Source organism: Grus americana, chromosome 11, assembly GCF_028858705.1.
Source record: "Grus americana isolate bGruAme1 chromosome 11, bGruAme1.mat, whole genome shotgun sequence".
Lineage (NCBI taxonomy): Eukaryota > Metazoa > Chordata > Aves > Gruiformes > Gruidae > Grus > Grus americana.
The window spans coordinates 21,232,608-21,259,699 of record NC_072862.1 but is presented as its reverse complement, the minus strand read 5'-3'; the positions used below and the strand labels follow the sequence as shown (position 1 = coordinate 21,259,699).

At 41.6% G+C, this 27,092-nt stretch overlaps 1 long non-coding RNA gene across 3 annotated transcripts in view; it reads left to right on the top strand.

The window, feature by feature from the left end:
* The window catches only part of LOC129211273 (uncharacterized), a 122,308-nt gene that overhangs the window by 83,179 nt on the left and 12,037 nt on the right, over positions 1-27,092 (top strand). For all 3 annotated transcript variants that reach the window (XR_008578801.1, XR_008578802.1, XR_008578800.1), the window contains exons 2-3: positions 12,151-12,288; positions 23,443-23,563. This is a non-coding gene — a long non-coding RNA (uncharacterized LOC129211273). The remainder of the gene's footprint in view (positions 1-12,150; positions 12,289-23,442; positions 23,564-27,092) is intronic.

Below are 27,092 nucleotides of genomic sequence, written 5' to 3'. Positions count from 1 at the left end.
ACTCCAGTGCAGAAACAGATGTCACCCAGTGGTGGCTGAAATGGCCCCTCCAGATGGATGAGAGCAACGGTTGCGCGGTGGGTTGGTGCTCCGTACAAATTGCAACTGACTGCAAAGGCCCTCAAGGATAGTACCTGTTCTCCCATGGTCATGCTGCCAGGAAAAACCCTATTACAAGTAGCTGCTTATGCCAGCTCCCAAACATTTTTATATCATGGGAGCAAGACAAATCAACCAAAGTTGTCCAGAACAAGAGTCTGGCCTGTGAAAGCAAAAGTCCACGTGGCATTAGAGGAAATACGCTGTTTCACCTTCAGATGGCAAAAGTCTTCTAGATAGGATCCTGATCAGTGTGCAGAGCACTGAGTAATCGGTGATACTAATGATTAAATTCTTTTACACACATGGAATGGATTTCATTATTAAAGTATCTCTCCTGAGATCAAGAAGATCCAGTCTTGCAACACTGGATCTATTACAGAGCCGTTTCTTGAACTCAAAGGTTCCCAGCTGAGAAATTCTGCTGGCTACAAAGGAGCTGTTGTGATCCTGTAAGGAGACTCAAAATTCATTTCTGTTAAATCCTGCAAAGGGAACTGAACAGAGAGTCCTCTGGAGAACTAAACTTTCTGGAGATTCCTGTTCATAGAATTCCTGTAATGCTCTTTTTTTTTTTAGCATGACTAAAATTGCTTTTTCAGAGTCTGACCTGGGGGATGCTCCCCTTGAAACCTTCTTAGAGTTTGCTGAATTGCTTGCAGGGAATTACTTCATATGCTCTGCATCATAGTGACATACTTCCTGCCCTCTCTTCCCACGATTTAGCAAAGTATAAAAGATGGTACCTAACTTATTGCTTCTGCATAATTAATGAAGACTGTGTTACTGCTTTGTTGAGCACACACTTGCGGACTTGCAGAAGTGGAGAACGAGTTGGCTGATACAACACGCATCAGCCGGACTTGCCCCTGCTCCCCATAGTGTTAGGATCATGAAAGAACTGGATGTCCTGTTTGGGTACCATCATGCAGTCTGGTCTACGTGCACTCCTGCCAGATTGAACCTGTCCCGCTAGCTTTGTGAAACAACATCTCAAAAGAATGAAGTAATACCTAAACCATCTGCTCAATGTTGTCTGGCACAGTATTTCCATGATTCCTGGGAGGTAGTGTTGATAGAATTTATGACCAGGATGACTTTTATTTACTGGTTCAGAAACAAATCGACTGGTAAAATCACTTATCTCTTTTTTTTTTTTTTTTTTTTTTCCAGAGCTACTGCCCAGTTAGCCGCATTACCCACTTAGTACCCACTTGAAGTGACTGCTTCGTAGCTCAACCCTCATGCATGCACGTCAGTGACATGTAGCTCTAGGTTGTTCTTCTGGGGTCATGGAAAAAGGACATAGTATCTATTTGAAGAAAAGAATTTAACACTTTCACAGTTTCTCTGGAAGAATTAAACCATCCCTTCCAAGAGTCAGGTTGGAATTGTGTTTTAGAATGTGTAAATTGTCAGGGAATATAATACGTGTAAAGGCTAGGTTTACGTGGAGGAAGTTTAGGCAAGTGATTTATAAGGAATAACACTTGCATTAGCAGTTTGATGTTATAACTCAAGCAATTCATCAGATTTTACTTTGGTCCATTTATTTTGTACTTCCCTTGCCCAAGGCCTTGTTTCTCATTGCAATAAAAGGTCAACTTCCAGCACTGAGCTAAGCAAGAGCAGTACAGAAGAGAGTTCGAGGACAAGGTAACGCACAAACCAGAAGAAGCCAGATGAAGGTTGATATTTAAAATACCTTTATTTTACATATAAATACATATAAAATCAATACTTATGAGTAAATCTGTCTTAGCTTTTAAAATCATCTCACTACAGCTTGCATCTGGCATGTCATTTTGGGGACATCAGTCAGTTTGAATGTCATATATACATATCAGCGTCAGACTTCATCAGGTGTCAAAGATTTTGCTGAAACCTGAGAAGCTGCGAGAATCCTTTGTGAGCCCACACTTCAAAAAATCATTTCTTAAACATGAGCTGAGGACAGTGGTAGTGGCAGCCTTTCACAATGTACTATACTCATGGGTCATGCAAATGGCAGTCTTTGCAAATGAGCACTGCTTAAAAAGTAGCAACTGCTATTGTAAAGAACATAGAGTTTGTGTTGTACAGGAAGATCATGCAGCAATTTCAGATTTTGTACTGAAGACACTGATCAGGATTATTGTTATTACCAGAGAAGACAGCCTGAATGGAAAAAAAATCCAAATAAGTCTTAAGGGGAAGCTAGTGTTCTGTAATAATGGAAAATGTGTTTTATTTTTCACTGATACTGCATTAGAGTAGTGTATGGCAAACAAAACAGCTGTGGCTGTAGTTTCTGGATGTGGCCAAACACAAGGGAAAATGCTTGTGTCACATTTGCTTGATTTGCACGTGATCTTCTGCCAAATTAAATTAGAGCTTTACTGTAACAAATAGAGCTCATTTTCACCTGTTGGTGCAGCTGCCATCTTACCAATGTAATGTCTTTTTAGAGTAGAATAGGCAGGTTTTTTGCTTGCGGTTTTTTCCCTTTCAGTGCCTGGATAACTGTCATTGACAGAGGAGGGCAGAACAAACAGGTCAGAAGAAATGAAGTGCTGTCAAGTCTCCCTTTCCTGAAGCTGCCACGCTGCTTCTTGCTGTTTGCTGAATTCCCAGCCCTTCTCCCGGAGTCTGCCTTCAAAGTGGCACATGCCACTTTCTTTATGTCTAGTTGAGCTGGTGTGGAACTGCAGAGTCCTTCTCCTGCTCTCTTGAAGGGTTCAAACCAGGGCGTATTTAGACAAAAAAAAATTTCTGCCTATGAATTTTAGTTTCCTAGAGAATGCCTAGCCTCAGCACACTGCTTCAGTTCCATAGTGCCGCTGCGTCATACAAAACAATCCTTTATAGTGGGTTACTCTTTCAATTCTAAATGTTAGCTACTTGATGAACTTGTATGGAACAGTCTCATCAGCCAATCTTTCTAAGTAATTAGTATGCCTAATGCTTGCTTGTTATCCCCTTGCTCTAGTTTCCTAAAAGGTAGTGATCCTCAACTATTTCTGCAAGGGGTTCAGCAATGATAAAAACGAAGCTGCTTCAGGCAGGGCTGAGCGAGGACTGCCCTTTTTCTCATGCAGGATGGAGAGGATAATATTCCTGGGTGTCACTCTCAAGCGCGGTAGGAACAGTGGTGTCTGGATCCTGGTTTTTGCACTGAAATGTCGGAGGTGGTGCGAGCTTGCCCCAATTCATCACTGCCCCTGAAGAGGGACAGCCTCTTATTATTTGCATGGCTGCTTCCTGTGTGCTGATTTTGGATGCCCACTCTGAGGGCTGGGTTTTAGGGGGAAAGCAAGCTTTGTAGTCATGCCTTTGGGAAATAGATATGGCTGGCTGTGCTAGCTGAAGAACTTGGCCATAAATTATGACGAGTGTCAGCAGCCCTGCAGTACCAATAAGTTTACCAACAGAAATGTGTCAAGTGAATTGCAAATTGGTGCATATCAACATCCAAGTGCTTTATTTCGCTTTAGTGAGTTCTTGGTTTTCCAGTTGCTCTCGAAATATTAAACCCCCCCCGAACTTCTTGGTGTTATTATTTAATCCGTTGTATGTCCAAAATAATCTTTTCTCAGTGGGACCTCATCAGAGAGAATCAAATTGCGAAACTTAAATTAGTTCATCAATGAATGGGGGTGAGCTGAGAAGAAACTACTGTGGAGCTCACAGAAGAATGTGGAAAGTGTCAAAAGAGATATTCATGATATTTATTGACAAATGAAATAATTAAGAATAAGAAATTTGGTGGATATTTATGTGCATGAAAGGATTGAGTTGAATTTTTCTTCTAGAGTTCTCTGATTTGCAGATTAAGACGTACTTGGTACTCATGATCAGTTATGGTGTTTTTTTCTAAACTTAGTATCAATAACAGTCCTAAAAACCTACTAATTTCAACCAGTTGTGAGTATTTCAAGTTGCTGTTTGAAAAGTAGCATTCCACCAAGGGAACAAGACTAATACAGTGGGATTTTGAATGACCAGCTGAACAACTCGTAGTAAATGAGGAGATGAAAAAACCACAGACTACACAACCTTTAGGCTGGGAATTAGTCATCTAAACAATTTTCAGATCAATATAACAAACACAATCAGGAGCTATTCAACAATACTTTATGTAAGAAGAGACTATTCTAACTAGCCGTCCTACGAACAGTTTGCCTGACCTTGATACACAGATCATCTGGACCTACTCTGGAAATACGAGACGTACTGTAGTTGCAAATGTTTATTTACAGAAAAAGCGATTAAAAAAAGAAGAAAATGCTGTCAAAATAATTTCATCTGTGACTGACTCGTGGTGGCTGGATGCTCCTGATGCCTCCATCTTGCTGCTGATTTCAGACCTGCGAGGTTGGGTCCATCAATCTGCCTGTACGCAGTACTTGGCAGGATGAAGCCGTACTTGGAGTAAGCTGGCTGGAAGTAGTAGGGTATTAGTGTTGCTTAAGGGTTGAGCCTGTCCTCATATATACAAGTTGCAGTAATGGAAGCTGACCTTTTTATGACACCCTTGATAGAAAATGCCATCATGTATTAATAGCTGGTATTAAATAAAGTGTCATCAGTGAATGAAAGGGCAACCCCTGCCCATTAGATACTATGCCACCATCGCCCAGCCTTCACTGGGCTGTGACATTTCTCACTGGGACAATGAAAGCTCTAATTTAAAATGCTGTCTTGAGAGGAAAACATATTAATGCTTGCAGCTTGTGTTGATTGTTACCAGACTTTTTTTCAAAGGTTTTTCTTCTTCACTGTCTTTGTGCCTCAATCAGTACTGCCTGGTTGTAGGCTAAGGAAGACGTGCACGTGCTGAAAAGCTGCCTAGCAGCCTCCCATACTTTTCCATTTTCCTTACACTGGAATGTGAGTACAGGGAAGGTAAGAAGGTGAGAGCTAAGAGAGTCTTAAAAATCACAGGCCAGTATGTCAAAGGCCAGTGAGTATTTTGGCTACTAATTGTACTCGCCAGCCTTCCAAACCTTAATTATTTTTAGAGCATTTTCACCTTCCCTGTTATATCTGGGCATTCATCTGTTAGGAACATTTCTTGTGAAATTTTTGCTTTGTTTACATTCATTGCTTGACAGTCCTTAGGAGACAATATATGTATTTTATTTATACACACACACACACGCTCTCACTCTCTGTCCTTGTGTAATGCATAAATCCATTAATGGACACAACAGTATAATAGAATAAGACAAAGATAAACCGCTTGAAGGAACCTGAGGAGAACTCTCCTTAAATGTAATGTCCGCATGGTTTTGTTCAAGTCAATGGAATAATTGCATGGGAGTATGGAATGCAGAGACTGGTACATGATTTTCTTGATTAAGTGAAGTAAATAAGGTTATAGACATATATTTAGAGAGAGTTAGTCTCTGGTTTATCAGTGATATAAAGAGAATTCAAATATATCCCCACTACAGCTGCACTAAAATTGTCAGAGAATAATAATCTTAGCTCATTAAAGGCTTAAACGTGCAGGTCCTAACAATTCTGGTCTTAACCCCCAATGAACTTAAGTAGTGAGCATTGCCTACTCTGCATGTTACCTATGTTCTTCAGAAGCATGCTGTTTTACAGCCACAGTATTTGGTGGATCGGATGACCAAAGGGAATTTGGTTTTGGAAGCAGAATTGCTTACAGCTAGAATGGGCTGGGTGGTTGACATCCAAATAGCGTGGGTATGGCATTATGCAGCACCCAAATCTGCGTGTACTGTACAGTAGCCTTTGACCTGCTGCTGCTTTTTTTTTTCCTGCCAATAAAACAGGGTTTTTTAGATACCTTTGCCACTCTTGTCTCCAGTCTTCTGGTGCTTCCTGCAAGTGCTGTAGCAAGAGAAGCACTCGCTAACGAGAGGGTCAGTTGCTGCTGCTGCAAGCGCACCTCCTCGCACCTCTGCGTTTCGGGGGTTTCCCCCTGCACCCCTGAAGACTTTCTGCTGCTGTTTCCAGAAGTGAAAATGCAGGTGTGACGTTTGGAAGGTTTGGTTGGTACTAGTTTTCTTCTGTTTCTTTCTGGCTTATGGGCTTGTACCCAACAGCTATTGATTGTTGGGTACAAGGACTCTTGGCTTCAATCAAGTATTGTAGATTTTGAGCACAATAGATGCTTTGCTAAGCAAGATATGGTTAAAATTGACTGTGCCATAGACTTAAGTAGAGAGAAGGCAATTTCATGTGTAAGAAAAGGTGACTCCCTTCAGTGTTTTTTTAGTATGGAATACAGAATAGAGGACACCTTCTGGCTTGACTTCTTTGGTCTGTAAAATGACTGTCTTGTGATGTGGATGATGTCACAGACCTGCTTGTCTCCTTTTGGATAATTTATTTCCGATACGGTTCTTACAGAAGATGTACCCTTATAGAAAAGTCTTGTAGAGGTCAGAGGCTTTACCTAAGGAATTCAGCAGTGAGCAGTTGTCTTGCCCTCTAAGTTTTTTCATTGCTAGTGAGAGGTCTGCGTGAGGAACGGGTCTCTCGAAGAATTTATAGAATAGTTCAGAAAGATTTTAATTTTTTGTTATGCTTATATGGGTGATAGTTTTCAGATATACTTTCGCTCCCTCAAAATCTGCTTTTTGTATTTCACAGTTCTCTCAACCTAAACCCACTAATCCTCTAATCACCTTAAATTAGCTCTCAAGGTCTTGTTTCTCCAGCGAGCTCTTTTGCTGGTTTTAAAGAGCATTCTAACAAGCACGCACAATGGATTGCACTCCTATTTTGAAAGACTGGCTGGGAAAACACATTTTTCCTGCAAACATCAATTTTAACTGCTAGACTGTCAGAATTGAATGCCTATTTCTGTCCTCTTAGGCGAGATTTATGTTACTCTCTCACTGAACGAGCAGGTGGAACAGAATAGTGTTGTATTGAAGAACAATGACTACTATATACCTAAATGTTTCTCTGGGCCTGCAGGCTGAGACCACTATCTAGAACTGAGAACAAAATATATTACTTTTATGACTGTGAGCAAAACACCCTAAATCTTTTTCCACTCCTGTTTTCCCCCATTGCTCATGTTATACACAAAATCGAGTGTCTGCTATGATTCAGTCACAGTCGTCGTACGTTTTCTGCACAATATTATTTCCTGTTACTTAGATTTTTTTTTTTTTTAAATACTGTGACTCAGTACAAGGTTATATTTACTCTGTTTCAATGTGATGATGCCACCATGTTACAAGGTATAAACCTGTCTTGTCATAGAGACATGATTATGAATGGAGTTACTGAAGTCTTGGAGCACAGTGATAGCTATAAGTCTCATGGACTGTAAATCCATTTCAGCTTTGTATGGCAGGTAGTACATGCACAGAGTGGGATTAGATACCTGGAATCGGGGCTTGTTTTTGAGGAACTTCAGACTGAAGAAGACCCTGTGAGGCAAAGTGAAGTTGGGAGAGGTGAACTCCTGAGATCTTCAGCCCATCTGGACTGTAGGGTCTCTACTTGGGTGCAGGGACTCACAGGTCCCTGATGATGTTTTGCATTTTATAGAGTAGAAGGTATGTGCTAATGACCACTGGAGAGACATCCTATCCCTTCATAATTTTTGAGAGTCTTTCCTTACTTCAGGAATGGAGAGAGCTCACAATTAATTGTAGGAAGGGGCAAAGCGTACCATGGTCATGCTAGATGATAGGGAAGGGCTCAGAGTGTGGGACATGCCTTTTGTTTTGAATTCTGCATTAGTAATTGTCTCCAATTCTTATAGTATCACACACATCCAGATTGTGAAACAACTGGGATATTGGTATATTGACTGTACCACCTTCTACTTTTTCTTCAGAAATTGATTTAGAGCCACACAAAATGTTTCATTCCATTGTAGTGACTTGGCCTTGAATTTTCAGAAGATTTGAAAATCTTGTAGTTGAATTAGAAAATTACAGTTTGAATTAGATAAATTTGTCTCTGATGCTTTGTTTCAGAAGTATGCTCAATTGGTTTCATTCCGAAATAAAATGTTTGCGTCTTTTGAATTTTAGTTTTGATTTGGCAGAAACTTGTCACCAAGTTTCACTCTGTTTTTTAGATAGTTTGGATGACAAATATATATTATCAGTCAGTAATGTAGCTGTTGTAATAGCAAAAGTCATCCTCTGTGCTGAACACTGTATATTTAAATAGATAAAGTAGGAAAGCAAAGGACTCCACCTATTTTACTGATGGCCTCAGAACCAGACCCGAGTTCCATTCTGATCCCAAACAGGGATCAATTTACCACTGTTGGTCCGTGAGGAAAGGACAATGGGTCAGTACTGAAAAGCAAGGTATGAGGGTACAGTACTGTATTGCAGTTTATGGTGTGTTTAATGACAGCTTCACACTGTGGTGGTTCACGGGAAATGGTGAAGGTTGAGAGTAAGCTGTAGACCAAAAAGGGTGGGAATCAGTATAGATAAAGGAAAGCAGAACGTTGCAGTACATCTATTAGAGGTACATTTTTTGCTCTAAACAAACATATCTCTATATACAAAGTAGTAAAGTTACGTTTTTTTTTCAAAATTAAGTCCTGTGAGATTCCCCTCAAATAACTGGATTGCATAGGAATAGCGTAGCATATAAAAATGTTAACTTTTCAAATTTGCTGAATAGCTTAAGTGATTTTTTTATTATTGTTATTTCTTTAAAGTGTCCATAGTCTGTGTGGGTGGATAACAGGAGAAAAAAGGAGCTCAGGCAGCACTGAGACCTTGCATTAGAAATAAATTGCTGCCTGGAGGAGTTAAGCTTTATGGTCAAATTTTAAAGCCTTTGATAATAAGAAAGGTAAAGAAAATGGATTTTACATTGCTGCAGAATACATAATATTCTATGTCTATAACCTGTCCTAGATTACTGTGGCATGTGCAGGATTTAAACATTCGTAACAGCAACAGTCCTTTGGGAGACTTGTTATTTGTTCAGAGGAAATCTCAATACTTTTCAGCAGAAAAGAATATGGTTCATGAACTGATCTCCTTTCTTCTGCTTTTGTTTTAATAGTCATCCTGGGAGTATGCTCCGGTTAACCAAGGAATGTGCTGCTTGCTTTAGTGGAGAATGGTGAGATGAGATTTAATGTGGTGTGAAAGACATTGAGCATGGGAGAAAGGGAGGGAGGGCAGGAAAAAGTTTATGCTCCCTCCTTGTCAGTGTAATTTTGCCCCTGCAGTATCTTTTTTTTCCCCTTTTTTTCCCCTTTTTTTTCTTCTGTGCACTAGGATGTAGAGCATGTGAGAGAAGCATGTTGCTTAGCAACTGGAGGTGAACAACCTGTGCAGAGAAATAACAGCAGGGAAGAGGAGGGAGCATGAATATATGGGGCCCTTATTTCAGTTGCTCCTTTTAGAAATGAGGCAGGAAATCTTTTGCTGAGGCTCCTTTCTTCTGCATTTCTTTCCCCAAACAAGGGTCTTTTCTGCCTTTCTCACCAAACAGGATGCATCCGGCTGATGTATTATTGCGGTAAAGGAGTTTGGTCATCTGGAAATCATAAAAATCTAGGATCTGCAGAGTGAATAAAATGCAAAAGTGCACTGGAGGATATTTTGGTTGCTGGAATGCAAAAGGTTAAGTTGCTTTGGCTGAACTCCGTAAAGTCTGGAATGAATTGAGGTAATGAGGGAAGGAGATCCCTCCCATCAAAAGTGGGACAATGTACTTTGGAACAAGTCCTTTTAATGGCTGCAGAAATTAGAGGAGACAGAGCTTGTTAACAGTCCCATATTAAGAGTCCTATCTCAGGGTCTGGCTTTCATGGAATTACCATCATCAATGCATTCTGGTTTGTGTTAAGAACCAAGAAGAGGGATGGTCTGTCACTCTGCCAGATCCTCTGGGCAGAGGGAAAAAGTATGGCTCACTGCTTAAAAATTTTAGGAGAAAACCCAGGGAAGATATCTGTTTCAGGCTTTTTATCATCAGGTAACTTTAACTGCAGAATCACATCCAAACCAGACTCAAAGCAAAACATTCCACCTACTTACAGCTTTTTTCTACAGGTGCAAGGAGAAACATCAGATTTAAGCTGACCTCTGGTCTCACACAATGCCACTGACTGTGCAAAAAAACTCTGAAGAAATAGCTGTAAAGTGGTTTCTTATCAATGGGCTGTGTAGGCAGTGCAGTCCATGAAGCACAGCCCGTACAGTGCTGTTTGGAATTCAGGTCCATTTTTAAATGCATAGGCTGAAATACAGGTCCTTCATCTCGATACGCAGAAACGGGAGAGGGAAGAAGTGGCTGCAAATAGTATTTGAATGCAAAACACTTAGTGCCAGCAGAGCTTGTGACAGAGTGCTGAGCAGATTAACTATTAGCTCTGGCTGTGCATATAGTGGACATAAAGCAAGATGACCTAATGCTGAGATCAAGATACTTCACCAGCCCGTGGCATTAGGCCTATTACTTTCTTGCCTGCTAGAAAATGTCAGAAGAAATACTTGTCTTTTTCTAGTGAGGCTGGAAAATGTAACAAGTTTGTGTAATGTGAGATGTCAGGGGTGCATGCTCCCGAGCTGAGGTACTCCAGCCTTGTGTCCCCAAAGCCCCTGCTGAACTCCACCATTCAGGTGGGAATTGGGGAGGGGATGGTTCCTAAAGTAGATTCTCCTAATGGCTTTGTAAATCAAATCTGAAGTGAACTGACACCAAAGCATTATATCAAATACTGAGCAAAGTTGTAACGTGCTAGTGTTGGGTATTTTATACAGGGGTCACTGCCAAGTAAGCAGCCAGATGAGTTTTGCTCCCACTGGATTCCTAAGATTTAGATCCACAAAAATAGGTAGATGCCTAATTCCAGTTGATTGCAGTAGAGACTGGGTAATTCTGGTGATCTGTGCCAAAGAACCTTTGGCTGGCAGCTCTGCAAAGGGCATGTGGAAATCTTAGCTTTGTTATTGGTCACTGGGGGAATTTTGTGACTTTTGGTATTTTAAATACCCAGTAGGCAGTCTTACCATTCCTTCTAAACCATATATGCATGAGGTGTATTACATGGCTGCCAACGAGTGTGGTTAAATGGACTCTGTCTTTCAGGAAGAGCTGAGAGAGCCCTTCACGCAGCATCTTTAAAATATATAGTCTAATCACCGTCTTCGGTTCCTGGCTCGTATGGAAATGGCAAGACCCTACAGTTCCTGAGTGACTGCAGAACCCAGTGAGCTTCCAATTCCCTCTCGCTCGCAGGAGGCGCTAGTCACTAGTGTAGCAGCGTAGCAGCAGCTGAGTGTAGATGAGCTAATGAAGATTGATGGCAAGTTGTGCGAGTGAAATGGTTGTGTTGCTCTATGATGTTAGGTGTAATGAAGCCGTGTCCATGGCAATGCAGGAATACTGAATTCTAGTTATTTACTTTAAAGGAATAGTCCTGCAATTATGAAGCTGGGCTGCATGTTATTTCAAAGTCGTCTTCATGTGTGGAAAGCTCTCTGCTAGCTTTTGCGAGAAGCTTAGAAGGGCTTCCGAACAGAGATGCTAGGGCCTATGATTGGGTGGATGACCCCAAAATGAGGCAAAATCCACACCAAGATATTTCAAAGAATATAATTTTGTACAAAGCTTCCAGTCCTGAGAAGAAAACTGCTGGAGTTGCTTGCGTTGTACTTTTTTGGGGGGGAAGGAGGAAGGGGAGTGGAATTCCAACATTGTAAATAATGTCTAACAGCTCCAGGGGAAGGAAGAGTAGGACATTGTGCTAAGTGCTAAATCTAGACTTCACCGAGGCAGCCCTACATCTGCCTTGATGCTGGAAGGCTGGACAGGAAAATGGTGGGATAAAAGAAACTCCTGCCACTTTTAAGACTTCCCTGTGTTTTCTGGGAGAGCCGTGGCAGAGCACCAGAGCAGCGTGCCAGCCAGAGATCAACACCAAGCCATTTTTCCTTTTCTCTCACTTAGTTTTTTCCTACAGATGGATTTTTGAAACCAAATCAACACCAGGATGTTCTCACTGATGGGAACCATTTGATTGGGGAATTGCTACAGGGATAATACAAAGACAATGGTATTTAGTTCTTTACTGGCATTTTTGTATAATTTAAGGACTTAAAAGGAGACCACTGCATTTGTATCCTTGTGTGTGAGGACGGCAGAGATGCAAGAGATGGAAAAGCACGTGCAATTACCAGCCCCTTGATTCGCATATTTGATTCATTGTCTGCCTTGGAGCTCTGAGCTGAGGTAATGTTAGAGCTTTGAAAAGCTGTAAGGAGTTTAACTACTGAGTGGAAGAAAGGCTATTTGTACCTGCCTGTCATTTCTAGAGAGCTTTACCTGAATGTTTTGCTTTGTCATTTGTGAGATTTTTTTTTTTTTTCAATCCTGTTATCACAACATAAGATCACGAAGCAGAACATGCATAAGGGCACAGAGTCATTAACTCTATCTAAAAGCTGTGATGTGATATCAAATTTCATTAGTGTCTCATGTTGCAATTGTTTATTGTTAAGATATTTTTTCCAGATTTACGTATAAACCATTTAGATTTAAACCAGTGTATTTTCAGAAATAATTTCAATGTATCAGCTTAATCCCCAGTATGTTCCATTTAAAAAGATAGCTTTTTAAAGTTAGAGCTGATGTTATTAAAAGATTTAGATGAGTGATGTCATGCCCTGCTTTATCTAAACTGCCTTTCTCATTTTAAATAATTAAGCATGGAAAATTTTTCTCAGAGGGCATACTGCATCTGATAATATCCAGATATATTTTATTTTTGTTCAGGTTTTAGAATTGTTTGAATGCAGTTAAATCTTTTATCAGAGACCCTCACTGGTACTATTTTGTTTGGATTTTGTTTTTTTTTTTCTTCCTTTTGACCTTGGTGCATCCTTAAGCTTTACTGGCAACGTTGCTGAATTGCTTGGAGGCTAATCTCAGCGAAGAACCCCATGTACGTACGATGTCAGCTCCACGCCAGAAGGCTTGTAAGGTGAAGAACACTTAACTGTATTCTGCGCTGAAAGACTTTCTGAAAAATGTTCATTTGTGATAACAAAAATTTCTGTTGCTGGGTTTTGGATTTTGTTGAGGTTTTTTTAGAGAGGAAGGAGGAAATGGAAATCACTGGCAAAATGGGAACAGTGAGAGAAAAGATTGGTAAGGAAGGATTTGAAAATACTCCTCAATGTATTTATGATTTGCTTAGCAGAACAGGGTGTAAAACACAAAAGGCTTGTGATAAAAAACAAAATTAAAAAAAAAATGAAAAGAGATGCAGTAAGAAGCTGCCAGTGTTGTTATTTCAGATTAAGTTGACTGATCAAATAATGAGAGCTAAAAAGTGTGATGTGCTCTGTTCATAAACCTGTCTTGGATTAATTAAATCTGTCATTTATTTAAATACATGTCACATTGTCATATTAAGATTTCTACGTAAAACAAAAGGGTTGTCAAGAAAAACAGAATAATTTGGTTTAAAATCAAAAGCATGAACATAAGCCGTAAGTCGGTAGATTTTATAAATTCCACATGAAGGCTGCCCGTGGTCCATGATCATGTGGAATTTATCATCCGTTAGAGATCAGTTGTATGGGCAGTATCCTTCTTGTCCTTCAGCTTTCTAGGAAATTTTTAGGAAATTTCATTAGTTGAGATGAAGGTCGTGCTTATTAATGATAATTGGCTCCATGGTATGAGTTCTGCTGAGCTTCTACTAAATAACTGAACTACTTTCCTTTCAACATCCAGACAAATTGCGGTAATGGGATAACCTTATTTTGTGATGAACTGTGTGGAGTTACCTCTTCATGGGCAAGACCACAAGTGACAGTGAGAAAGAGTTCTCGTGTCTGAATTGTGCAGAGTTGGCAAGAGCACCAAACTGAACAGAAAACAAGTTTTTTTTACAACGTGCACTTTTGCTGCCCTGGATATCGGCGTAAGCAAACAGAGCCTGTTCAATTGCTGTAATTCCAGGGCTATTGCAAAAAGAAGGGATACTCAGGGCTCAGTGTGCATACTTACAGAGAAACTGGGGGCACGTGTGATTTCAAGTCATGCAGAGCAATGATGTGATGCAGATAGAGTTCAGTGTGTTTTGTGTATAAGAACATTAGTGGTATTCGGACAATGTCTGAAGAGTCACGTAGCTGCAGTGGCTTCATGTACCCTTGCATCAGGTCACTATAAGCTGAGTATTTGACATAAAAAATGACTACATGCTATGTGAAATAATAGCATGAGTGAACCAGGGAACTCTTAGACTTCCCTGTTAGACTTGCTTGTGTTGTGTTTTGTTAGTTCAAAATTTTCAGATAATAGGGTTCATGAACTGTTCAAAGTAATGTGTGCTTTCCTGTATATGAATGTTAACTTCAAACCTGAGTTTTATTTCAAATGGAGTGAAATTAATGGAGTTTTATGGATTCAGCATGAAACATAATGCCAAGTGGTTGTTTCTACTTTCTCAGTGTCAAGCCCAGCAAGTAAAAATCTCTGAAGAGAAGAAAAAAGAATTTCTGAAGAGAAGTGAGATCCCAAGTCCTCATGACTATGCTTTAATGAGGAGAAGAAGGTGCTTTAAAGAAGCAGTTAAGAAAATATTTATGTAAGCAAAATTAATTGCCACTGCTTAGCTTTAGTGATGGCCTCATTTCTTATTTGCTCTCAGAAACTCATACAAAACACCCACTCATATAGATAGCAATCTTGCTTATATATCTAGATTTAAAGTCGATCCTTAAACGCCTCGGTAGTTTTGACCTTTCTCAGAAAATTGCTTCTGTGTTTCATATTTGTGTTGCACATTGCTCAGCTTTATAAATATGAAATGCAATGCAGCACAGCAAAGCACTCTTATCTCTCTGAACAACAGCAGCTCCACTAGGAAAAAGATACTACCTACTTTAGATGATAAACGTGTGACAGCTTTTGACAGAGAGGAAGACAGAGCCAAGATAATCAATGAGTTGGCTGCTCACTGATGTATTAGAGCTACTACAGCGTCTTGTTTGAACACTGGGCAAGCGTCTGTTGTAGAAATCTGTAAAGCAGTATCATAGGTTTGCATGAATCAGTTGCTACTACAAAAATACTGTTGAATAGATGCATAGAAAAAAATGCTTGGTGTCGTCTACAACAGCACTCCCACTCTGCACATGGATTTTGACTTTCCTCTTGTGCATCTGAGATTGCAGCAAAATGTTATTGTGGAAAATACCTTCATATCTCTCAAATTCTGAAGTCCAGATGTACTGCTGGAAGCGATTATAATACCTTACGCAGCAGGTATCTTAACTCCTGCCTCTCGTCTTTGATCCAAGGCAGAAAGGACTGGGGGGAAATATTACATGAGTGACTAGGATTCCAGAAAATATCTGATGGTCAAAGCACTAGTCTCTGTTCCCCTCAAGAGCATGGGATGAATGCAACTGCACATAGTAGCCATCTGTAGCAGGCTGGGAGAAATTATGAGGAAATGGAAATTCTTCACCCTTTGGACTTCTTTTAAACTCCAGGACAAAATTGATGGAGGCATATACTCTAAGGAACCTTTTGTAGTAGTTTGGTTCTCAACTCCAGCTGGTTCTCAAGACCTCAGATTTGTTCCAGCTGCAAAACTCATATGACATCGTTATTAGCTTCATTGGTAGGCAAAACAAGATGACTCTAAGACAGATTAATGAAGTAAATTATGATGTTACAGGGGCTAGTTTAACATATTTTGCAGGAAATGGATTCACTTAGCATCTGGAGAGGACTGTGATGTGCAAAGATCTATGCTGTCCTTAAATTCCCACCCCTCAACCCCCAAAATTCCTTCTGAACTTTAATACTGTAGGAACCCATAACACATTTTGAAATAATAAAATCTAGGCACTCCTCTTTTTTCACTGGGAAGGGTGAGCATGGAAAAGAATACCTTGGTCCTTTGCTCACAGCAGTTTGAGGAAGGGGATTTTTCATCCCTGTCCTTCAGGCAGTGACATGTTGTGGTGGCTGTGCTTTACTGTGAACTGCAAAAGGAGTCACAAAGCATAAGATGCAATCCTCAGGGAAGTACTGGCCTTTGTTTGCAATTTGACTCTGGTGAGACATGTTTGCTGATATGTTTTTACATTTCATTCTTTCCTTCCTTCCTTCTTTCTTCACTGATCTGCAGCTCCACATTACATCTGAATTTACTATATATGGTGCCTTTCACATATTTTAAAGAGTATTTCTTTGTTCTCTGTTTCCCTTAAAACCAGTTTTGTCCATCTCTAAGTCTGCATTTCTTTAACTTACCATTGAGTTGTTTGTAGCCTGGGGAGTCTCTTGCGCCCCACGCCTGACCACCCCATGTCCGTATTCCTGCATGCCTCGTCCCACGTTTCCAGTTCTCAAGGCCTCTGCTGTTGTACCAGGCCTATATTTCTCTACGTTACATCACTGCGTTACAGTCATTAAAAATCCCGGTTTACATAGAATTACTGCTTGTTACTGCTGTCTCTATAAAACTATGGTTATAACATACAAAGATAACAAAAATAAAACAGATTATCCATAGATAACTGGTCATTCAGAGAAACTGCTGTCACAGCTAAACCAAGAAGAACAAAGCTGCGGTCAGGTCAAGAGAAGTGCAGATAGAATCGCCCTGCCAGACCGAAGCTCCGAGGCCTTGCAAACCCTGTACAAAACTTACGGCCTCTTATTAGCACAGCTAACTGCCCAAAAAACCAGTTCCTAAGCCCTTTTCCTGCTGGTGGAGATGACCATGGTTTACACAGGCAAAACTGCCAGTGTATTTTCACAAGTTCCTTTCAAATCATGTCTAGAAGAGGCTTTTTGTATGGACACATGCAGTTTGCATGTACACATTCCTTATATTCCTCATGTGCATTGCATCTGCATGTATGTTTTAGGGTTGTTCACACTTGAACAGGATGCATCAAACAGTATAGTTTTTCTAACAAGAAATTCCTAGCTCCTAAAGATGTCTGTACTTGAAAACATAAGAAACATCTCAGTCAAGCCCCATAGAAAAGCTGCATTCCCTTGCCCCGAGACAACAGGCAGTACGTACTGGTACCTTGCAGCACGATGTTCCACTTTTTCTAATAGCAAAAGAGTCTTCACTAAATGAATCCTTGGCAACCGTGGCCTTTTAGTGCTCAGCTGACCCACAGCTCTGCCACCAGGCTGAATGCTGTAACGTGTGTGGTCTCACCATTAATGAGCAACCTTGGAACATGCACGTCTTGATTCCAACAAGGAAATGGCCCAGAGACCTCAAGCAGACTCTTGGCTACTCGCCTGTACATTTGAGCAAGGACTATTCTGCCGTATGAGCAGAGGAAGAAGGGACCTCAACAGTGCAGTCAATCAACACTACTTCTGGTGTGTACTGAGACCAAGAGGAAACAAAACTTGTTATTTCAAAATGCAGAGGAAAGGTGACTTCAGACAATCTTCTTTAATTAGACACAATTCAACCTAATGAAACCCAGAACAGAGTATTGCTTGCATCTGGTCTCTAGGTACAAGACTGTTTGTATGAATGAGTAACATTTCCTCAGTGTTATCGCTAGACAGAAGAATCCTTGAATAGATTTTCCTCCTACTCCATTGCTCTCCTGTTTCTCAAGTGGCTTCTTCAGAGATGATGCTCCCCTGTGTTTTTAAATTAACTGTCATCACCTGCCCACACAATGGATTTTTTTCATTTAGCAAAGAAAAAACTCTTACCCTGAATGGGGTAATTTTTGGATGAAGGCCCGTTTGAATTGCTGCTCCTTGCTCTACTCTCAGAAGCTCTGTTTTGCACAAGTGAAAATTTTCAGGTTTCAGCTTCATCAAGAGAAAAGTTGCCACAAACTTCAAAACTAAGCCCTGCCTCTTTCTCTCCACCTTGTAACTGCATTTTTCCTTTAGCCTCTTTTCTTTGAACACCACTAAGATATTTTATATCCCCAGAGGGACACTAGATAGCGCCTGAAACTGAGAATACGCTCCTTAATTAACAATTTCATAATGCTCCTCATTTCTAAGTGGAAAGTCCCACTGCTCCATCACATCTGAAGACTGCTGGACCATTTTTGTCCCCAGCACACATTCACAGACTAATAGAGATAAAAAATACTCTCGCAATGAGCATTGTCAAGCTCGGTGCATGTGTGCTCGGCCCACTCCAGATGCCACTGACTGCAGCTGGCGGGCATGGAACAGCCAAGCACTTTGGCATAGCTCATGGCTGGAGCATTGGAAGACTACACACTGTCAAATCTTTGGAGGCGAGTGCCATCAGAGGGTTCCTTGGTACCTGAAGGAATTTTTAACTTTGCAGTGAGTTCATGTGGATCAAACCCATGTTTTACTCTGGTTCTTCAAGAGAAAAGAAAATATGGATTTTTTTAATCATGAATGCATCTGAAAAAATGTATGTCATCTGCAATAATTTATTCACAATATTTTCATTCTAATTAATTTCTAAACTGCTAGAGAGGAAATATTCGCATTAAAAAGTCTTTGTAGTTTGGGCTTCTTTAAAAATAAAATCACCCATTCATGATGTAATAATTAACAAGAAGTACAAAGTGATCTAATATCCATTCTTCTGTATCAAACTGACTTTCATTTTTAATCATAAATGCTGCCATTCTTAGCTCTAGAATAAGTAAAATTACATCAAGCTGCCTAGGGGATGTACTCAGCCTTGGGAGAAGGGCCACGGATCACTTCTTTGTTCTCTTTTCAAAGGCCAGACCAACACTCTTGCGCTAATAGTAGGAAAGGTGTTGAGAACCTCGGCACATAAATGCAGCAGCGCCTCTCCCTAAATCTTTGGCCTTGCTGCTTCACATCCTTCTGTGGCAAATGAAGGCCACTGACAGCTGTTATGGGGCACTCAGTAATAGAAGTAGTGAATGGGATTTATCAACCACCTTGCCAAATCTCTGCACGCAGGCAAATGAAGTCAAACAAGATGGACCACAGCTTTTGGTGCAAGAGCCAGAAACGCATGCGATTACTTTGTCTGTTCGCACTGTAAGATTTTGAAGGCATGTGAGGTAGCGCTATAAACACTGCCATTTAGCTCGGTATGTGAGGAAGCAGTGCCAATGGTTACTTAGAAGTTGATCTTGATCATCAAATTGTTACCAGTTTCAGTCACACTAGGTTTTAGAACTGAGATAAATATGGCTCACAATATGAAAAAAAGGACATTTTTTTCCCCCTTGCACTGTATATGGAAGGCCACTTACTTTAAAATACAGAAAACGTCCCTGTGTGTTCAGTTCCCGAGATGAATGTTAGTCGTTAGAAGAGGAAGATGTGCTGTAAGTCTGTAGAGTGATACTACACAAGCAGTAAATGCTACTGTGAGATTATTACTGCTAAAGACTGATGAGCTCATTCAGATGGCCATTACATTAGCATAAGTTCAGTAGGTTCCTACAGGTTAAAAATCGCCCCAGTTCATCCACAGATATTGCTGGCAATGCCCAGCTGCTAATGACAACACACTAGCGAATACGTGTCCACCAGAATAAATTTACCTGCTTGTGATGTTTGATAGCTGAGTTCCTTATCCACGACACCCAGAACCATTCCCCCCTGGTTTTTTCGTAAGCACTTACTGAAGGCACTGAGGCCAAAAAGAAGATATGAAGGAAAGAAGTGTTCAAAGTTTAGCGTAATTATTTTTAGCTGTAAATGAAAACTGTTGTGTTAACATCGCGTATGCTTTGTCTGGAAAGAGCGGCTTGGCTTTTAATACAGTTTCTTCTTTATTTGACTTTTAACGTGCCATTAACGTCCTGCAAGAGGTCATAGTTCTGCACATCAGAAATATCAGAGCTACTGTTTGGCAGGGTGAGTGAGTCCTTGTGAGAAGTTTCATGGTTTCCAGCTTTACTGTTCTCAGGACTAAATTACTTATCTGAGGCTAGCTTGGGGTCTTAAGTTGCAGAAACCTTTACTTTACAATTTTTAACCTTTTCAGGTACTGAACTGCAGAGACATATAAAAATATCCCTTGCGTACCTGCTCCAAACTTTATCTATAGGATTTTAAAAATTATGTCCTTTTATCAGTCCCATGTCCTTTTTAAAGCTGTTAAGTGCTTTGCCTCAGTGTTTGCCAGGGTTCTGTGCCCTTTTGAAATGGTTCATCCAGTTATGACCAGTTGTGGTGACACAGAGAGAGACATTGAGGTAGAGGTGGTAAGAGACAGGAGTGGAAGCTAGCAAACCGAAAAAATACCTATTTTATTGTAACTTAATAACCTGAGTTGAGCCATTTGCTCTTCATATAGGTATTTTACATTTGAATCTTATGCCTCTCGAGAGGTTCGCAAATGTTAGGAAGTATAACTGATGCTTTGAGATACATTATGTGATGTCTGCCTTTCTACACTGCCTGTTCTTTCAAAAATTTTATACGTATGTGTCTTAGCTAATACAAATCTAAAAAGTCCCATGTTTCACATGGCTTTACTGTTAGCTTCATATGGAAGTTTATACCAGCTGAATTTTGTTCCCCACACTTGTTGATTAAAAGCATGACCAAGCATTTCTTTAAAAAAAAAAGATAAAAATAAGAAATGGTAATAGCTGTAACAGTAAATCTGGCACTGACACACAGGGAAAAGCAATGGAGGAGCTCTAATTCCCAAACTACGTATTTTGCTGCAGAAATGAAGAGCAACTCTCCAAAGAAGATTCAACCAGTGACAAATGATGTTCACGCATGTTCATCTCCCTCCAGTGCCAGGGCATTAAAGGGAAAACACCTCTGGTATTGTGTAGAGATGCATTTACTTGTCTTGACAGAGCTGAGCTTTGGCTTTATGCCGGTTGGTTCTGGGCTGTCTCGTGGCCCTGAAGCAGCTTTGTCTTGAAATAGAATCGTATCAAGCGGGCAACTGCTTGTGCATGGTGGCGTTACACGTGGCTACATCCACTTTAGTGCCCGTTGCACGCACTGCAGATCAGTGGTGCCGGGGTGTCTGCGGGGAACCGCCCGGGCAACTTACTGCCATGAGACTCTCACAAGAACAAAATCCTCACGTGTCTTCTAAATTGCGGTTAGGATGGTTTCAGTGTAACTTAGTAGGTGGTTGTCTCATCAGCCTGTGGGCTACAGACAGAAACAGTTTAAGCTGCCTGTCTGCCTCGGGTACGACCAGCGCGTAGCCCAGCGATGGGCTGGGTAATGTCTGGGGCTCCCAGCTGCTCTCCGAGTGCATGCAGGATGTCCAGGCTGAATTTCTTCTTCTCCTTCTGTTTTAACACAGAAGATCCTTCATAGCAACTTTGCTTCTGAAAACTACCAAATGTAATCTGAATAAAGTATTTCTAACATGCTCTTACTATGAAGCAGAATTCTGTTCCAAAACCAAGTGATCTTGGACTCTGAAAAGGAGCCTAACTTGCTGTCCTTCAACTCTAGAAAGGCTTTCTTTAGCCTAGAAACTTTTTAATGACCACATAATGTTTCTTTGAACATAATCGCTCTTGTGTCTCAAGGCAATCGTGCTTAATGTTCAGCAGCAAGGTAAATTTAGCATGTTAAAATCACAGCCTGATCAGGTGTACCCGGCTTGTACGGATGGGAGACAGAGTAAACATGCTAAAAGTCGTAGTGATGTTTTTAGCATGTGTTAATATTAGTGAGGTTTGGTCGCTTGTTTGATAGGAGACTAGCGTGCTCCTAATTTATTTATCACAGGGTTCTTGACAGTTTCTGAAATGAATTCTTTCTTTGCTTCTGTTTCTCTGCTTCTCCATAACCAAAGCATTATCTGTCTTAAAAAATTAAGATATCTTCTGGTGCTACCAAGCCTATTTGTGTTGTGTTTTTCAGAGAGGGAATGGATAGAGTGGTTACACTAGGTTTTGGTGTTGAAAGAAGTATTTTAGCTGTTATCTAATCAATAAAGCCTACCTATAAATCATCTTTGCTGGAGGATACTAACATTATTCAGACAGACATGCTACACTTGCTGTTTCCTTTAACAGAATTCCCATTGCTGTTCCCTACAGCCAATTTTTTTGCACGTTGTATGTAAAATAATCAGGCTGTAGAGTCACTGTTAATTGCTGAATTTAGGGGCTGGATGTGGGTAGCTTTTTGATAAAGTCTGCTAGGCAGCCTTAGTGGGTAAATAGCTGCTTCTGCAGAAAAAACCCCAATGGTCCTTTCAGAGTGGTTGTAGGAGGGAAAAAACGAGTTAATTCAAGTTGAGTCATCGCAGGTGTACTTCAGAGGTGTCCCTAGAAAGGACGTGTTACCCGAATGGTGGAGGTGTGCAGTAATATTGAGCATTTACCACATACGGTTGGCATAGCTCCTCTGGATTTTACAAGTTTTATTGGGGGTGTGTATTGTGAAGATGATTTATTGTCTGCAAATTGCAAGATTGTCCAGAAGTGACTGTCTGAAGGGAGAAGAAATGTTATGGGGAAGATTCCTATGAAAAACAGACCTGGAAGCTGCATCTGGCGGGGCCCATTTTTAATAGGTGCTGAGCCCCTCCGGTGTTAAGGATATTCTGTTCCTTTTCGGTTAGGATGCAGCCTCCAGGAGGTGTAGTCGGAGGGTTGATTCCCACCTCTGCTTTCCTTGCAATGTCTGCAGTTAGGGAACATTGCACTGGAGTCAAATCTAAAGCAGCAGGCGATAGCAGATAGTGGGTTTAATTACTGGCCTACACGGAATGTTTCTTTTAAGTGAGGGTTTTGGTTTCGAGGTGAGTTTTCTTGGGGAAGATGGTGCAGTCCTCATGCTCAGTAACCAACTGCACTGTCTGACGGGCCTGAAATGGAAACCAAGTCAGCATCTGAGTTTGCAAACAGACGAGCATCCAGCGGGTTACTGACCTGGGGGAAGAGCTGCTACCCAGGATCTTGTCTGCAGCTGCGTGTCACACAACTGGAGCTTTTCAGTCCCTCTTATTTGCCAGCTGAGCTGCTCGTCTGAGAGCTCCCTTACATGCCTTAATCAAAATAGGACAGGATGCTTTAAAAAATTTAGATCCAGTTTATTAACAAACTGCAGTATTTGGCTTAGCTTGGGCAGTCCACCAGCCCGTCTCAAGCTGGGAAAGGGCGGCTGCACCCCGTCAGAGGTGGTCGTCGTGGCTGTTACGGGCGGATAGCTGGATTCTGCACGGGGCTGTACGAGAGCTATGCATGGAGAGGTGGATTCTCCTCTGGTTTGCATCACAGCTTCGCGTGTAACTGAGTTACACCACCATGACAGGGCAGGCTTCCAGCTCGGAGCTGGTTTGTGGTGCTGTTGGTTAACCCACCTCACAGGGGCACGTGAGGAATTACTGGAAGCTCCGACGGAGCGACTTGCAGCACAGGCTTGTGAAGTTACAATGTCACCTTAACCTCTCCCCCACAGACAGCGCTGGGAATCCACTGGTCACTGCTGTACCTTGGACTTGGGTTTGTCATTCACGGCAGCAACAAATGGATGAAGAGAGATCGGTGAACGAACCTTCTGCCCTATCTTGAAAGCTAAGGTAATACAAAAAGTGCTGTTCTTGGCTTTGCGCTTGGGCAGCGTTCAAAATAATGAGTGTTTGGCCTAGCTGAGAGCCTCGGGGCCGCTTCAGTAACAGAAATCACGAGAAACTGCATTGAGCACATATAGACAACTGCCTTAGTAATGAGAAATGATTGCAAAGTTAAAACATGTACGACTAATCACACAAGTTACAATTTTTTTCCCTGTAAAACTCATGAGAATGTTGCCAGGGCCCACGAGGGCAGCATCTGCCAAAAAGGCCTGACCGAGAGCAGTTTGAACGGTGAACGTTGTCCGCTAGACCCGAGCCCAGGCTGTTCCTCTCACTTCACTGAAGAGCAAGCTGGCCCTCAGATCCAAGCCACAGGCTGTGGGCCACCCAGCTTTCCAGCATATGTCTGTATTAGTGATTTTAAGGAAAATGAATTTTCCTCCTCTTTTGTCTCCCCTCGCTTACATCAGTCACTAAAAAAATGTACAGGGCTTGTTTGAAGACTTAGCCAGTTTTGGCATTTGTACTTACACTGACAAAATGCTGCTCTGTGCAGAGCATCGGAGGAACATTGTTCTGACAGCCCATTGAGTTTTACGTTCCCAAACCTTCCTGGTTAATGTACCATGGGCTGCGGTCTGCTCCCTCCTCCTCTCGCCTCCCCGTGCTGACGCCATGGCCCTCGGAGCCGCTCGCTGCCGGCACACGTGCCCGGGGAGCGCTCCTCGCAGCTGGGAGCACCCCAGCACCCCGTCTGCAACGCCTCCAGCGGCAACAGCATGAGAAAGAGCTTTGTTTATTCCTGAGCCCGCTTCGCCGGAGGAAATCCGCGCGTGGCAGCACACAGGGTTAGAAAAAGCAAACGTGGCTTTTGCAGAAATTATGCTAGCAAGCACGCTAAAAAAGAGACAATACAAAGCTGGGTGGGGCAGGCTGCGTGAATGTGTACTCTTGGTGCAAAAAGGGTCTGTTCAAAGGGATAACGTTTTGACAGTGGTACAATGGCGCGATAGCACTCTTCTGATTGGCATTTTTATCTTAATGTAAGCTGCTAATGAGGCTATTTCTACAGCAATTCTTTACCTCAGAAAATTTTAAATGTTTACTGAAAAACCAGCAGTAAATAAAAATACCCCCCCCCCATCTACTAGTCCTAGTTTCATAATCTTGGCAAATTTAGTTTCATAAGATAAAGGAAATCAAAGCAGAATGTGGAAATACAAAATAAGGATGCCAGAAGCACCCGGAGAAGCCTGTCACTTACTTACAAAGGAAGAGGATGAGTTGAAAACAGCATATCATAAAATATTGAATGTTAAGTGATACATAATATGTAAAGAACTAAGAAAAAACTTTACTGAGAGAAAAAAAACTTCACTGAGCGTATTTGTGGAAACTGAGTGAGAAATTTAAAAGCAACACACACACAGAGTGTCATGCTGACAGTTGAGTAACTTTGAATTCTTGAACTGAGTACAATTACAATTCTCCAACAGCAAAAGCAGGTAGATTGGTACCTTCATGTTCTCTAGATTTGTTTTATTATATTGTCTGCTTATAAACTTTTATTATTTAATTGCAGACATTCAAATCCATGTCTTTTTTTCCCCTCAAAACTCCCACCGACAGATCCATAAAATAGTGTTTTAGGGCCAAAATCGCTGTCACGGTGCACCCTTGTTTTCTTTGCCTTACCTTGCCTGTTCCAAAAAACTAAAAAAAAAATAAAAGAAAAAATAAAAGAAAAAAAGGCTAGTATAATAGATTAATATAGTTCAAAGTTGTAATAATTTTTTGTTAACACCTTTGTTAGCTGATTGAGACTTCTCGCCCTTTAGTTTCTCATTTTAAAAGGACCATTTGCTGTCATTTCACTTACTGCTTGAGCCTGCCGGTACCTCGTTTACTCATTTGTCTGATCACAGCTGGAAACCTTGAACTACCTTTGCTAATACATCATTCTTGTAGTAACGAATTGGAGAGGGCTGAATAGAGCCAATTTGATCAGGTAAAGCACCAAGTTAACAGCGTGGAGCGCTGAGAAGAGTATCAGGCTGGTTTTGGGTACATTTGCTGCAGAAGCTGCCGCGTGTTTTGCTGTCCTGAGAGCCGCCCGGCAGGCGTGGGCTTGGCTGACTTGAGACACTGGAAGAAACAAAACCTAGTGCCTCTCATTGGCATTTTTAATTACTGGCCATCTTTCTTACCTTAGTGTGCCCATTGCGCAATATAATATTTACTGCCAAAGCCATACCTCAGGCGGTTATGCTGTAAGTTAATAATGGAAGTGAAACAATTCAATACAGAGTGATGCCCTGGTGAGCCCAAATTCAGCTATTGCTCTGTGTGTACTGCTGAATTTTCAGTGATCCCCTGCAGACCTCGCCTACAAATAAGCTGTGACAGCGAAGATTCAGCTGTGCGAGAGCAAACCTTTCTTCTCTGACTTGTTCCCAGTTTGCGCTATTTTATTTCAGATGGAACATCGAACCTGATCAATCACTGGGGCCAGTTGTTGGAAACTCCGTGTCTTCAGTGGTGGCAAGTGGGGGACGGAAGGAGGGATTCATTTACTCCAGGTAGCGTGGGAGGATTGAGGTGTAGTGGTTTTTAACCAAAATCTGAGTCTAATTTTGTAATTTTGAAGCAGATCCTGACAGGCAGGTTCTGTCACGATACAGCTTGCTAACAGCAGGAGCAGCCAGGCTGGGAAAGGTCAACCGTATCCCCCGAGACCAAGAGTAAGTCTGGGAGGATCAGCAGTGAAGGTCATGTGTTGCTGCTGTGTGACAGCTGGGAAAGAGCAGGTTAAAAAATGCTGAGCTCTGTCACTTGTAGGGCAAAGTTAGTTGCCTACGGTGTGAGTTGGTGTTTCTCCCCAGTGTTTTGATTAATTATTTTGGTCATTCGTTCAGTAAAATAGTTGCAGTGTGGTGCAGTGAACTGAAATGACCTACAAATAATTCCCTAACCCAACCTGACGCTCTGGCTTATATTCAGAGAGAGATTTATTGGTTTACTCATAGAAGATCTTCATCAAAATGCTCCTCAGTCATTCCAGGGTAGCTGTTTCCATGCCTGCCTTACCAGCTAGTTTTATATACACGAGGTAACAGTTAGGGGCTTCCTCCTTCAGAAGCCGAGTGTGTTGGGACAGAAATTTTGCTGGTGGAGCTCCAGAGGAGACCTGCGGGACCTTGCCCAGAGGTACAGCCCCAGCAGCAGGAATTGCAGTGGTTTTTCAGGACTCAGCCCTGGCAAGAGCAGAACCTCAGGCCCAGCCAGGCTCTGCTGCGGCGCGCTGGTGCTGAGCACCCTTGTGCTGCTCCGAGGGGCTTGTTGTTGGGGAACGGCCGGCCGGTCGGAAGCTGCGGCTTTTAACTGGCGTTTCTGCTCCTGCCGCCGAGCCAGGCGGGGGGGCTGAGCAGGGGTCCAAGTCCTGCCGATGATTTTAATTGCTTGTGGGTGGGGGTAGCTACCCGTCTGCAGGGAGGATTGGGATGTGGAGATGGCTGAATGTTTGCATATGGTA